The 12,742-nt window shown below is 37.2% G+C and overlaps 1 protein-coding gene across 3 annotated transcripts in view; it reads left to right on the forward strand.

The window, feature by feature from the left end:
• POLQ (DNA polymerase theta) overlaps nt 1–12,742 on the forward strand; it is a 112,357-nt gene that overhangs the window by 31,309 nt on the left and 68,306 nt on the right. The gene's annotated exons all lie outside the window — the stretch shown is intronic.

The following is a 12,742-nucleotide window of genomic DNA, read 5'->3' on the forward strand; positions in this document are numbered from 1 at the left end:
TATTTATAAATTTTTATTTTTCATAACTTTGGGAGAATTCATGGAGGGAAAAAGTAGTAACAGAGCCAGATTAAGAATGTGGGGCTTCCCTGGTGGCGCAGTGGTTGAGAGCCCGCCTGCCGATGCAGGGGACATGGGTTCGTGCCCCGGTCTGGGAAGATCCCGCATGCCGCGGAGCGGCTGGGCCCGTGAGCCATGGTCGCTGAGCCTGTGCGTCCGGAGCCTGTGCTCCGCAGCGGGAGGGGCCACAACAGTGAGAGGCCCGCGTACCGCAAAAAAAAAAAAAAAAAAAAAAACCACCAAGAATGTGATTTATGAGCTCTTAATAAAGGTCACAATAAAAACCTTTTAATGAAAAAAAAAAAAAAAAAAAAAAAAGAGAGCCAAGCCAGCAGCCCACCAAACTGCAGAGCTTGCTTGCAGTCTTACCTGACCAGGGAGCCTGACTGTGGAACATAGCCTGGAGTCCTGCATGAACATAGAGTTCATCCTGTGGGCACACGCAACTCTGGAGCACAGTCTCTGTCTACACCTGAACGTGGAATCCAGCTAATGGCACCAACCAGCCAGGGAGTACAGTTTGTTCCTGCCTGACCAGAGAACCCAAGCAGCAGCCCTACCCAACCTCAGAGCTCAGCCAGTGGTCACGCCTATCCATGGACCCCAGCTAGCAGTTCCACCTGACTAGGCAGCTCAGGCAGTGGTGCTGCCTGAATGCAGAGCTGAGCCAGTGGCCCCACCCAACCAGAGGACCTGCCTGCCCTCCTATGGACTCTACCAGCTGGCCCTTTCTAGAACCCCAAGCTAGCCTGACTAGTGAAGGTCTTTCTCTGCCAAAGCAAATGTGAGGATTGGAAGAGGTGACTGCTTCCTCAAATGCACAGACACCAACACCAGTATGCAAGAATAATGAAGAATCAGGGAAACATGACACCACCAAAGAAACTAATAAAGCTCCAATAACCAAACTTAAAGAAATAGAGATCTGTGAACTGACTGACCAAGAATTCAGACTAATCCTTTTAATGAAGTTCAGTTAACTACAAGAAAACACAGATAGGCAACAGAACAAAATAAAGAAAACGATACATGAACATAATGAGAGTTCAACAAAGAAGCAGAAACCATTTTTAAATAGCCCCCCAAGCCCCCTAAAACCCAAAAATCCCAGAGCTGAAGAATACAATGAATGATCTGTAAAATTCAATAGAGAGCTTCAAAAGCAGACTTGATCAAGCAGAAGAAGGAATCAGTGAACTCAAAGATAGGTCATTTGAAATTATACATCCAGAGGAGAGGGGGTGGGGGTTGGGGGGATGGAAAGAATGAAGAGTGAAAAAACCCTGCAAGACTTATGGGACGCCGTCATATACGTTATTGAAGTCCAGGATGGAGAAGAGAGAGAGAAAATGGCAGAAAGTCTATTTAAAGAAATAATGGCTAAAAACATGCCAAATATGGCGAGAGATATGGACATGAAGCTAAAAGGACCCCAAACAGGTACAACCCCAAAATGACTTCATCTAGACACATCAAACTGTCAAAAATCCAAGAATCAGAATTTTGAAAGCAACAAGAGAAAAGACTCTTGTCATGTACAAGAAAACCTCAAAAGGCCATTAGTGGATTTCTCAGCAAAAACTGCAGAGAGAATGGTATGATACATTCAAAATATTTAAAGAAGAAAATTGCCAACTAAGAATGCTATACCAAGTAGTGCTGTCCTTCAGAAATGGAGGTAAGATAAAGACTTTCCCAAACAAACAAAAGATGAGGAAATTCATCACCACTGGACGTGCATTATAATAAATGTTAAAAGGAGTTCTTCAAGCTGAAATGAAAGGATGCTAATTAACAGTGTAAAAACATATGAATGTATAAAACTCACTGGTGAAGGTAAATTTATAATCACATTCAGAATTCTGAATGTAATGGTGGTATGCAAATCACTTTTATACAAAAGTTAAAGACAAACATTGAAATAACTATAATTACAATAATTTGTTAATAGATACATAAGATAAAATGTAAATTGTAATATTAATGGCATAAAATATGAGGGGGTGGAGAAGTAAAAGCATAGAGTTTTTGTATAGCATCAAAGTTAAGTTGTTATCAGCTTAAAATAGGATTTTATAACTATGTATACAATGGAACATCATTCAGCCATAAAAAAGAAGGAAACCTTGCCATTTGTGACAACATGGATTAACCTGAAGGGTGTTGTGCTAAGTGTAATAAGCCAGACAGAGAAAGACAAATTTTGTATGGTCTCCTAATGTGGAATCAGAAAAGTTGAACTCAGAAACAAAGGAGAATGGTGGTTACCAGGGGCTGGGGTATGGGGGACATGGGGAGGTGTTGGTCAAAGGGTACAAACTTTAAGTTAGAGGCATACCTCCTTGTTTTATTGAGCTTTGCTCTGCTTCATTGTGCTTTGTAGATACTGCATCTGTTTTTTAGAAATTGAACTTTTGTAGTAACCCCACATTGAACAAGTCTTTTGGTGCCATTTTTCTAACAGCATTATTTTTATTTTTTTTAACTAAAAATTTTTATTTATTTATTTTTGGCTGTGCCTTGCGGCTTGAGGGATCTTACCTGTGGCTTGTGGGATCTTAGTTCCCCCACCAGGGACCGAACCCCAGCCCTCAGCAGTGAGAGCGTGGATTCCCAACCACTGGACCGCCAGGGAATTCACTAACAGCATTATTTTTAGATTAAGAAGTGTGCATGGTTTTTTTTAGGCAAAATGCTATTGCATACTTAAGAGACTACTTTTACATGCACTGTTAAACCAAAACATAACTTTATATGCACTGGGAAACCAAAAAACTTGTGTGGCTCGCTTTATTGTGATAATCGCTTTATTGTAATGTTTTGGAACTGAACCCACAATATCCCCAAGGTATGCCTGTGTAAGATGAATAAGTTCTGGGAATTTAATGTACAGCATAGTGATTATAGCTAATAATACTGTATTGTATACTTGGAATTTGCTTACAGAGAGAATCTCACCACACACATGCACACAGTGTTAACTATGTGAGGTGATAGATGTGCTAATTAACTTGATTGTGGTAATCATTTCACAGTGAATACATATGTCAAATCATTGTATTGTACACCTTAAATATATACAATTTCATTTGTCAATTATATCTCAATAAAGTTGGGAAGCGGGAAAGAGCAAATGCATGTGTTTTGATAGGCAAGAGAGTGGGGGGTAAATTTGAAATTATAAGAATTAGGAAGGCTTATAAAGAAATGTATTTCAATAAAAACACTATATAGAGGCAAGCAGAGGAGAAATTTCTGGACAAGGGCCTCCCTCCCCACTCGCCCCCCCCCTGCCTTCTAGTGAACATGTGTATTACGTGGGTGATAATGTGTTCAAAGTTCTGTGCCTGAGAATGTGTCTAAGGAGAATCTCAAAGCTGGTCTTACCAGTTATTTGGCATGGCCTTAAAAATAAGTCTCATTTATTGTACAGTGGTTATGATTATGGGCTCTAGAGTCAGACTGCCAGTTTACTTCTATGAAAATTAGATTTAATGCAAGTTACTACAATAATTGCTGATAAAATATGTGAGTGAGACTTCAGTAAAGCTCTGAAAAAAAGTTATAATCTATATGGGAAAACAACTAGAAGGATACTGTTCACAGATTGTTTTGCAATTTTCTTTAATGTCTAACTTCACTTGACCAAAAGAGAAACTGGATTTATGAGACAATGTATTGTGGGTATGGTTTACATAAAAAGCCGTGGTAAATTCTAATCAATAGACTCACACTCAAAAGACCTTAACCCTATCTCAAAAAATTGGCAAGTTAATATACATTTATATTTTAAGTAAAACATTTAAGTTTGCATGTACTATTTTGTTTTTTGAATATTTAAAACATTTATGTGATTCAAAAGTCAGAACTATATAAAAAGTAATACCCAGTGAAGTCTGGCAGCTATATGTCAATGCCCTGCATGCCGTTTCCTCTCACCTTCATAGATAACTGTTTTCATTAGTTTCTGGTGTATGTCTTATCTTTTTCATTGTATAAATATTAGCAAGTGCTTAGATACAGTCTCACTTTACCTTTCTTATTCAGAGGATAGTATTCTATATACATTGTACCTCTTTTTCCCCTTAAACAACATATCTAATATATCTTGGAAATCACTCTTTGTCAATTCATGGAGATTTTTATTCTTTTTATATTTGTATAACCCCATTGTGTATGTGGATATACCATTGTTTATTCAGTCAGTTCTCTGATGGACATTTGAGTTGTTCCCAATATTTTGGTATCACAAATGATGCTGCAGTGAGTGACTTTGGAGTATATTATTGTTTAGTTTAGTTTTGATGGAGGTGTATCTTTAGGAAAGAATCCTAGAAGTATGATTGCCGGGTCAAGTGTAAAGACATATGTGATTTTGGTTTTGCAAAATTGCCCTCTATAGCGTTTGTATCATTTTCCAGTTTTACCAGTGCTATATGAGAGTGGCTATTTTTCCACAACCTCATAAATAAAGTTATATTGTCAAGCTTTTATATTTTTGAGTGTACTTTTAATTTACACTTTTTATTATGAATAAATTTGAACATTTTTTCTATATGTTTAAGGTAGTATTTTATTTTCAATGAGTTGTCCATGTCTTTTGCACATTTTTCTATTGTATTTTTGGTCTTTTTCTTAAGTTTTAACAATTCTTTTATGTATATTAGGGAGAGTAGTTCTTTGTGGTATAAATATTTTTCTCCTAGTTTTTCACTTGGCTTTTGACTTTGTTTATTGTGTGTTTTGTATAGCATTTTTAAAAAACTGTAGTTGAATTTTGAACTTTAGAATCAGTGAGAAATGCTTTTCTTGCTCTGAGATTATAAATTCTCTCACATTTTCTTCAAGTAATTATATGATTGTAGTCCCTCTCTTTTGCGCTCTGTTCCATTTAGAGTTTATTCTAATACATGGTTCTTCAATTTTATCTTTTTTCATAATGGCTATCTGTAGTCGCATCTTTATTTATTAAAAAGATTTGTTTACTTTGTGACTGAAAAATTTTCTTCAGCTTTCATTTAACTTTTTTCTCCAATTTTTATGTACTAATTTGCATTTGTGTTTAGATGCATTTCTAATTTCCATTTGTTGTTGGGTATATTTCTATTTCATTTGTTGACCTGACAACAGACCAATTTTACCAATATGTACACTACTACCTCTGTTTTTTTTTTTTTTTTTTTTTTTTTTGTGGTATGCGGGCCTCCCTCTGCTGCGGTCTCTCCCGTTGCGGAGCACAGGCTCCGGACGCGCAGGCTCAGCGGCCATGGCTCACGGGCCCAGCCGCTCCGCGGCATGTGGGATCCTCCCAGACCGGGGCGCGAACCCGGTTCCCCTACATCGGCAGGCGGACGCGCAACCACTGCGCCACCAGGGAAGCCCTTGTTTTAATTAAAAGCTTTTATTGTGTTATCTCGTAGGGTTAGTTTTATTGCTCTCCTTTTTTAGTGTTCATAGGTATTCTTGCTTACCTACCTTTTCATATATTGCTTAGAATTAACTTGGTATTTTCATTGGTAGTGTTAAATTTATACATTAACATGGAGGAGAACTGACTGACATCCTTTTTAATTTGATTGGTCTTATTCCTGAAAAGAGATGTTTCTCTATTTCTTTGAGTCTATTTTGGGGCTTTCAAGAGTGTTCTGAAAATTTTCTCATAGGGAATTTGAGTTTTTTTAAAATAGCTTTGTTGCAATACAATTCTCATAGTATATAATTTAAAGTGTACACGTCAATGATTTTTAGTATGTTCACAGAGTTGTGCAGTCATCAACATCTAATTTCAGAACATTTTCATCACCCCAGAAAGAAACCCTGTACTCATCAGCAGTCACTCCCCGTTTTCCTTCAACCTCCTCATCCTCCCCTACCCCTGAGCAACCACCAGTGTGCTTTCTGTTTTTCTATAGACTTTCTATTCTATTCTTATTCATATAAATGGAATTATATAATATGTGGTCTTTCATGCCTTGTTTCTTTCACTTAGCATAATGTTTTCAAGGTTCATCCATGTTTTATCATGTATCAGTTCTTAAGTCCTTTATATTGCAGAATAATATTTCATTGTAGAGATGTACTACATGTTTATTCATTCATCAAAATGATGGACATTTGATATGTTTTTACTTTTTGACTATTATGAGTAATGCTGCTGTTAACATTCATATTCAAGTTTTCGTGGACATATGTTTTGAATTCTCTTAGGTATATCTCTAGGAGTAGAACTGCTGGATCATATGGTAACTCTAATTTTAACTTTTTTTTTTTTCTTTAAAAAATTTTTTTTTTTTTGAGGTATGCGGGCCTCTCACTGCTGTGGCCTCTCCTGTTGCGAAGCACAGGCTCTGGACACGCAGGCTCAGCGGCCATGGCTCACGGGCCCAGCTGCTCTGCGGCATGTGGGATCTTCCCAGACCGGGGCACGAACCCGTGTCCCCTGCATCGACAGGCAGACTCTCAACCACTGCGCCACCAGGGAAGCCCTAATCTTACCATTTTGAGGAGCTTCCAAAGTCCTAAAAAGCAGCTGCATAATTTTACATTACCACAAGCAATGTACAAGGGTTCACATTTCTCCACATCTCTCCAATGCTTGTTTTTATCTGTCTTTTTAAGTATATCCTTATGGGCTTGAAGTGCTATCTCATTATAGCTTGCATTTGTATTTCCCTAGTAGTGATGTTGAACACCTTTCCATCTGTTTCTTGACCACATGAATATCTTCCTTAGAAAAATATCTATTCAGATCCTTTGCCCATTTTTAAATTGGGTTATTTATCATTTTATTATTGAGTTGTAAGAGTTCTTTATATATTCTGTATACAAGTCTCTTATGAGATATATGATATGGAAATATTTTCTTGCATTCTGTGGGTTGTCTTTTCAAGTTTTTGATTATGTCTTTTGAAGCACAAAGATTTTTAATTTTGATGACTATTAACAATGTTAAGTCTTCCAGTTAGTGTACATGGCTGTCTTCACATTTGTGTAGGTCTTTAATTTCTTTCAACAATTTTTATAGTTTTTAGAGTACATGTTTTATATATTTTTTGTTAAACTTATTCTTAAACATTTTATTGTTTTTAATGCGATTGTAAATGGAATTCCTTTATTACTTTTCTTTTCAGATTGTTTATTGAAATGTATGAACAATTTTTTAATATTTTGGTCTTGTATGCTGCAGCCTATTAAACTTGTTCATTAATTTTAATAGTATTTTGGTGGATTCCTTAGGATTTTCTGTATACAAGTTCATAGCATCTGCAAATAGAGGTAGTTTTGCTTCTTCCTTTCCACTATGGATGAATTTTATTTCTTTTTCTTGACCTGTCTAAAATCTCCAGTTAAATACGAATAGAGATAGTGAGAGCAGACATCTTTATCTTGTTCCTGATCTTAGAGGGAAAGTGTTCAGGCTTTCACCATCAAGTATGATGTTAGCTGTGGATTTTTTGCACATAGCCTTTATCAGGTTGAGGAATTTACCTTCTATTCCTAGATTGTTGAATTTTTTTAATCACAGAAAGGTGTTAGATTTTGTGATGTGCTTTTTCTGCATCTGTTGAGATCATCATGGGATTTTTGTCCATTATTCTATTGATATTACATTATTTGATTTTCAGATATGATATTCATCTTGAATTTTCTGGGTAAATCTCACTTGGTCATGTTGTATAGTACTATTTATATGTTGCTAGATTTGGTTTGCTGGTATTTTGTTGAGGATTGTTGCATCTACATTCATAAGACACATTGGTCTGTAGTTCTTTATTCTCATGATGATTTTGTGTGGTTTTGAGGTAGTAGAATGAATTAGGAAGTGTTCCTCTCTCTTTTTGGAAGAAATTATGAAGGACTGCTATTAATTATTTAAACATTTGGTAATAGATTTCACCAGTCAAGCCATTTGGGCTTAGACATTTCTTTGGAGTACATTTTTGATTACTAATTCAGTCTCTATTCTTGTTGTAGGTCTATTTAGATTTTCTGTTTTTTCTTGAATCAGTTTTGGTAGTTGGTATGTTTCCAGGAATTTGTCCATTTCATCTAGGTTATCTAATTTGTTGGTATTCAGTTGTTCATAGTATTTTTTTATGATTCTTTTTATTTCTATAAGGCAGTAGTAGTGTCCCCTCTTCCATTCCTGATTTTAGTAATTTGAGTATTCTCTCTCTTTTTCTTGATCAGTCTAGCTAAAGTTTTCAGTATTGTTTCGAAGAACTGTTAACAATACTTAAACAAGGAAGCTGTTAGACTGAGGCGGCTTTAATGTCTTAGCAGCTTATGTAAGCAAACCAAAACTTAAGCCTTAGTCAATGCACTTGAATCCAAGAAAGTGAAACTTGAGAACTACCAATCACAAAAAGCCAACTAGGTTTTCCTAAATAAGGCAACTGCTGAAGCTATAACCAGTCCTGTAATTGCTTTGCTTTTCTTCAGCATCTTCTCTATAAAAACTTTGCCCCGGGCTTCCCTGGTGGTGCAGTGGTTGAGAGTCCGCCTGCTGATGCAGGGGACATGGGTTTGTGCCCCGGTCCAGGAAGATCCCGCATACCGCAGAGCGGCTAGGCCCGTGAGCCATGGCCGCTGAGCCTGTGCGTCCGTCCGGAGCCTGTGCTCCGCAATAGGAGAGGCCACAACAGTGAGAGGCCCGCGTACCACAAAACAAAAACAAAAACAAAAAACTTTGCCCCTAGCTCCTGTCATTAGAGGGCTCCTAACTGCCTTTGATTTGGCGCTGCCCAATTCTAATTGGTGCATGCTCAAATAAACTCTTGAAAATTTTAATGTGTTTCAGTTTACCTTTTAACAGAACCTATTTTGGTTAGGTTGATTTTCTCTATTATTTTTTACTCTGTTTCATTAATTTCTGCTCTTTATAGTTTTTTTTTTTTTTTCCTTCTTGCTTTGGGTTTCCTTTGCCCTTCAATTTGCAGTGTCTTAAGGTGGAAGATTAGGATATTGATTTTAGATCTTTATTCTTTTTTAGTATAGGCATTCATAACTATAAATTTCTTTCAAAGCACTACTTTCACTGTATCCCATAAGTTTTGGTATTTTATGTTTTTGTTTTTTATCTTCATCCGTTTCAAGGTAGTTTGTAATTTCAATTGTGATTTCTTCTCTGAACCATTGTTATTTAGTAGCATCTTGTTTAATTTCCACATTGTGAATTTCCAAAATTTTTTAAAATTTATCTTTATTTTTTATTTATTTTTTTTTTGCGGTACACGGGCCTCTCACTGCTGTGGCCTCTCCCATTGCCGAGCACAGGCTCCGGATGCGCAGGCTCAGCAGCCATGGCTCACGGGCCCAGCTGCTCCGCGGCATGTGGGATCTTCCCGGACCGGAGCACGAACCCGTGTCCCATGCATCGGCAGGTGGATTCTCAACCACTGTGCCACCAGGGAAGCCCCCTAAAATTTATTTTTAATTTCATTCCATAGTCAGAAAACATATTTCACATGATTTCAATCCTTTTACATTTATTGAGGCTTGATTTATTGCCTAGTAGATGGTCTGTCCTGGAGAATGTTCTATGTGGCCTCAAGAAGAATGTGCATTCTGCTGTTGCTGGTTGAAGTTCTACAGATGTCTGTTAGGTCTAGTTGATTTACTGTATCGTTTTCACCTTCTATTTCCTGTTGATCTTCTTAGTTCTTCTTTCCACTGTTGAAAGTGGGGGTATTTAAATCTTCAACTCTTATTTTGGAATTGTCTGTTTCTTCATTTCTGTCAAGTTTTGTTCATGTGTTTCGGAACCCTGTATATATTTACAGTTGTTATGTTTGTTTGATGGATGGGTCCTGTTGTCATTATAAAATATTCCTCTTCTGTGAACTTTTTTTTTTTTTTTTTTTTTTTTTGCGGTACGCGGGCCTCTCACTGTTGCAGCCTCTCCCGTTGCGGAGCACAGGCTCCGGACGCGCGGGCTCCGCCGCCATGGCTCACGGGCGCTGCCGGCCCGCCGCCCCAGGAGCACAGGCTCCGGACGCGCAGGCTCCGCGGCCATGGCTCACGGGCCCAGCCGCTCTGCGGCACATGGGATCTTCCCGGACCGGGGCACGAACCCGTGTCCCTTGCATCGGCAGGCAGACTCTCAACCACTGTGCCACCAGGGAAGCCCTGTGAACATTTTTTTAAAAGTCTATTTTATCTGATATTAGTCTCCTTACTCTGGCTTTGTTATAGTTGTGGTTTGCGTATTTTCCCTTCCTTTTACTTTTGACCTGTTTGTATTTTTGAATCTGTAATGTGTCTCTTATAGACAGCATATAGTTGGATTCTGGTTTTTTTTTTAATCCAATCTGTCAATCTCTGTCTTTGATAGATTATTTAGCCCATTTGCATTTCATGTTACTATTGATGTAGTTGGATTTACATCTTCCACATTTTGTCTCTTTTCTATATATCTCACGTCTTTTTTGTTCTCTTGTACTTTTACTGATTTCTTTTGAATTAAGCAAAACTTTCTAGTATAACATTTAAATTTCTTTGCTTTTTCTTTATATTTTTTGAAGTTATTTCCCCAGTAGTTACTCAAGGGGTTAGCATATACAGCTTAAAATTTATAGTTACTAAAAAAAAAAAAAAAAAAAAAAATGGGGCTTCCCTGGTGGCGCAGTGGTTGCGCGTCCGCCCGCCAATGCAGGGGAACCGGGTTCGCGCCCCGGTCTGGGAGGATCCCACATGGCGCGGAGCGGCTGGGCCCGTGAGCCATGGCCGCTGGGCCTGTGCTCCGCAACGGGAGAGGCCACAGCAGAGGGAGGCCCGCATACCACACACACACACACACACACACAAATTTATAGTTACTTAATCCCATTGAGATATAGAAACATTATTCTTGTATAGCTGTATTCCTGTTCCATTTTTTTTCTTTTTGGTGCTATTAGTGTTATACATGTTACATCTAATCTACATGTGTTACAAACCCAACAGTACATTGTTATAATTGTTATTTTATACAATTTTATGTCTTTAAAGAAGCTGAGAGTAGAAAGGAGAGCAAATATATACTTATAAAATTTGTTATATTTACATTTTTATTTAAGATTTGTGCTTCCCTTTATTTGTTTCTATGGATTTTGTTACTGTCTCTTGTTATTTCCTACTTCAATATAGCTTTGCTCCCATCTGCCTCCTTTGGGCTGTTATTGTCAAACATTTTGCATTTTTATATGTTTTGTACATACTGTTTTGTACAGTTGCTTTTTAAAGTCAGTCAAGAGAAGAAAGGAGGGGAAATATGCAATAATACTATCTTTACAAGTACCCACGCAATTACCTTTGTTGGCACTCTTTGTTTTTCTGTGTGGAATTAATATACTGTTTTGGGTCACTCTCCTTCAACCAGAAGAGCTTTTCTTTAGTAGTTCTTGTAAGGCAAATCTGCTAGCAACAAATTTTCTGTTTATCTGGGAATGTCTTTGTTATGCCTTTATTTTATAAAGTTAGTTTTTCTTTATATAAGATTCTTGGTTGACTTTTTTTTTCTTTCAGCAGTTTGAACACATTGTTTCACAGCATTCTGTCCTCCATTGTTTTTGATGAGAAGTCAGCTCTTAATATTTTTTGGTTTCCCTTGTATATGATGCATTGTTTTTCTTTTGCTGCTTTCATGATTTTCTCTTGGTATTTTACATTTTGACTCTGATGCATCAGGGTGTGGATCTTTTTGAGCTTTCCTAGTTGGAGTTCACTTTTAGTCTCTTGCATATATAAAGTTTTCCATTAAATTTGGGAAGGTTTTAGCCATAATGTCTTCAAATGTTCTTTCTGTTCCTTTCTGTCTTCTTCTGGTACTCTCATTATGCATATGTTGGTACACTTTAATGCTTCCCACATTTCTCTGAGGCTCTGTTCATTTTTTTTCCCTTTTTTCTCACCTCTCAGATTGCATAATCTTGATTGATCTGTCTTCATGTTTGTTGATTCTTTATTCTGCCAGCTTGCATCTACTGTTGAGCTCTATAGTTAGTAGTTCATTTCAGTTGTATTTTTTAACTCTAGAATTTCCATTTGGCTCTTTTTTTTTTTATCATTTCTCTTTACTTATATTCCCTACTTGATGAGACATTGTCATCATACTTTCCTTTACATTATTAAGCATGTTTTTTTTGTGTTGTTGTTGTTCTTTGACCATACTTATAATGTCTGTTTTGAAGTCTTTGCAGATATTTCTGACATCTGGAAACCCTCAAAGGTGTTTCTTTTGCCTGCTTTTTCCCCTGTGTTTGGGACACATGTTTCTGTTTCTTTGCATGTCTCATTGTTTTTTTGTTGTTGTTGAATCCTGGACACTTCAGATAATATATTATAGCAATTGTGAATATTGATTCCTCTTCCCCCTCCCTGTATTTTCTCAGAAATCATACAAAATACTTAAGATTGTATTTAACATCAGAATACCGAGATTAAAAGTGTCTATGATTAAAGTTCTTGGATTCTGTAAAATCCAGCTTGTATGCTTAGTGGTCTCTTCTTTTCTCTTGTCAGTGATTAAATGACAGTTTGTGATTAAATGAAGTTTCCATATAAGTGAGGCATTATCACATTTAGAAATTTTTCCAAATACTGAAGCCTTTGGTTTTTTTTTTTTTTTTTTTTTTTTTTTTTTTGCGGTACGCGGGCCTCTCACTGCTGTGGCCTCTCCCGCCACGGAGCACAGGCTCTGGAA

Source organism: Physeter macrocephalus, chromosome 1 (genome assembly GCF_002837175.3).
Source record: "Physeter macrocephalus isolate SW-GA chromosome 1, ASM283717v5, whole genome shotgun sequence".
Classification (NCBI taxonomy): Eukaryota; Metazoa; Chordata; class Mammalia; order Artiodactyla; family Physeteridae; genus Physeter; species Physeter macrocephalus.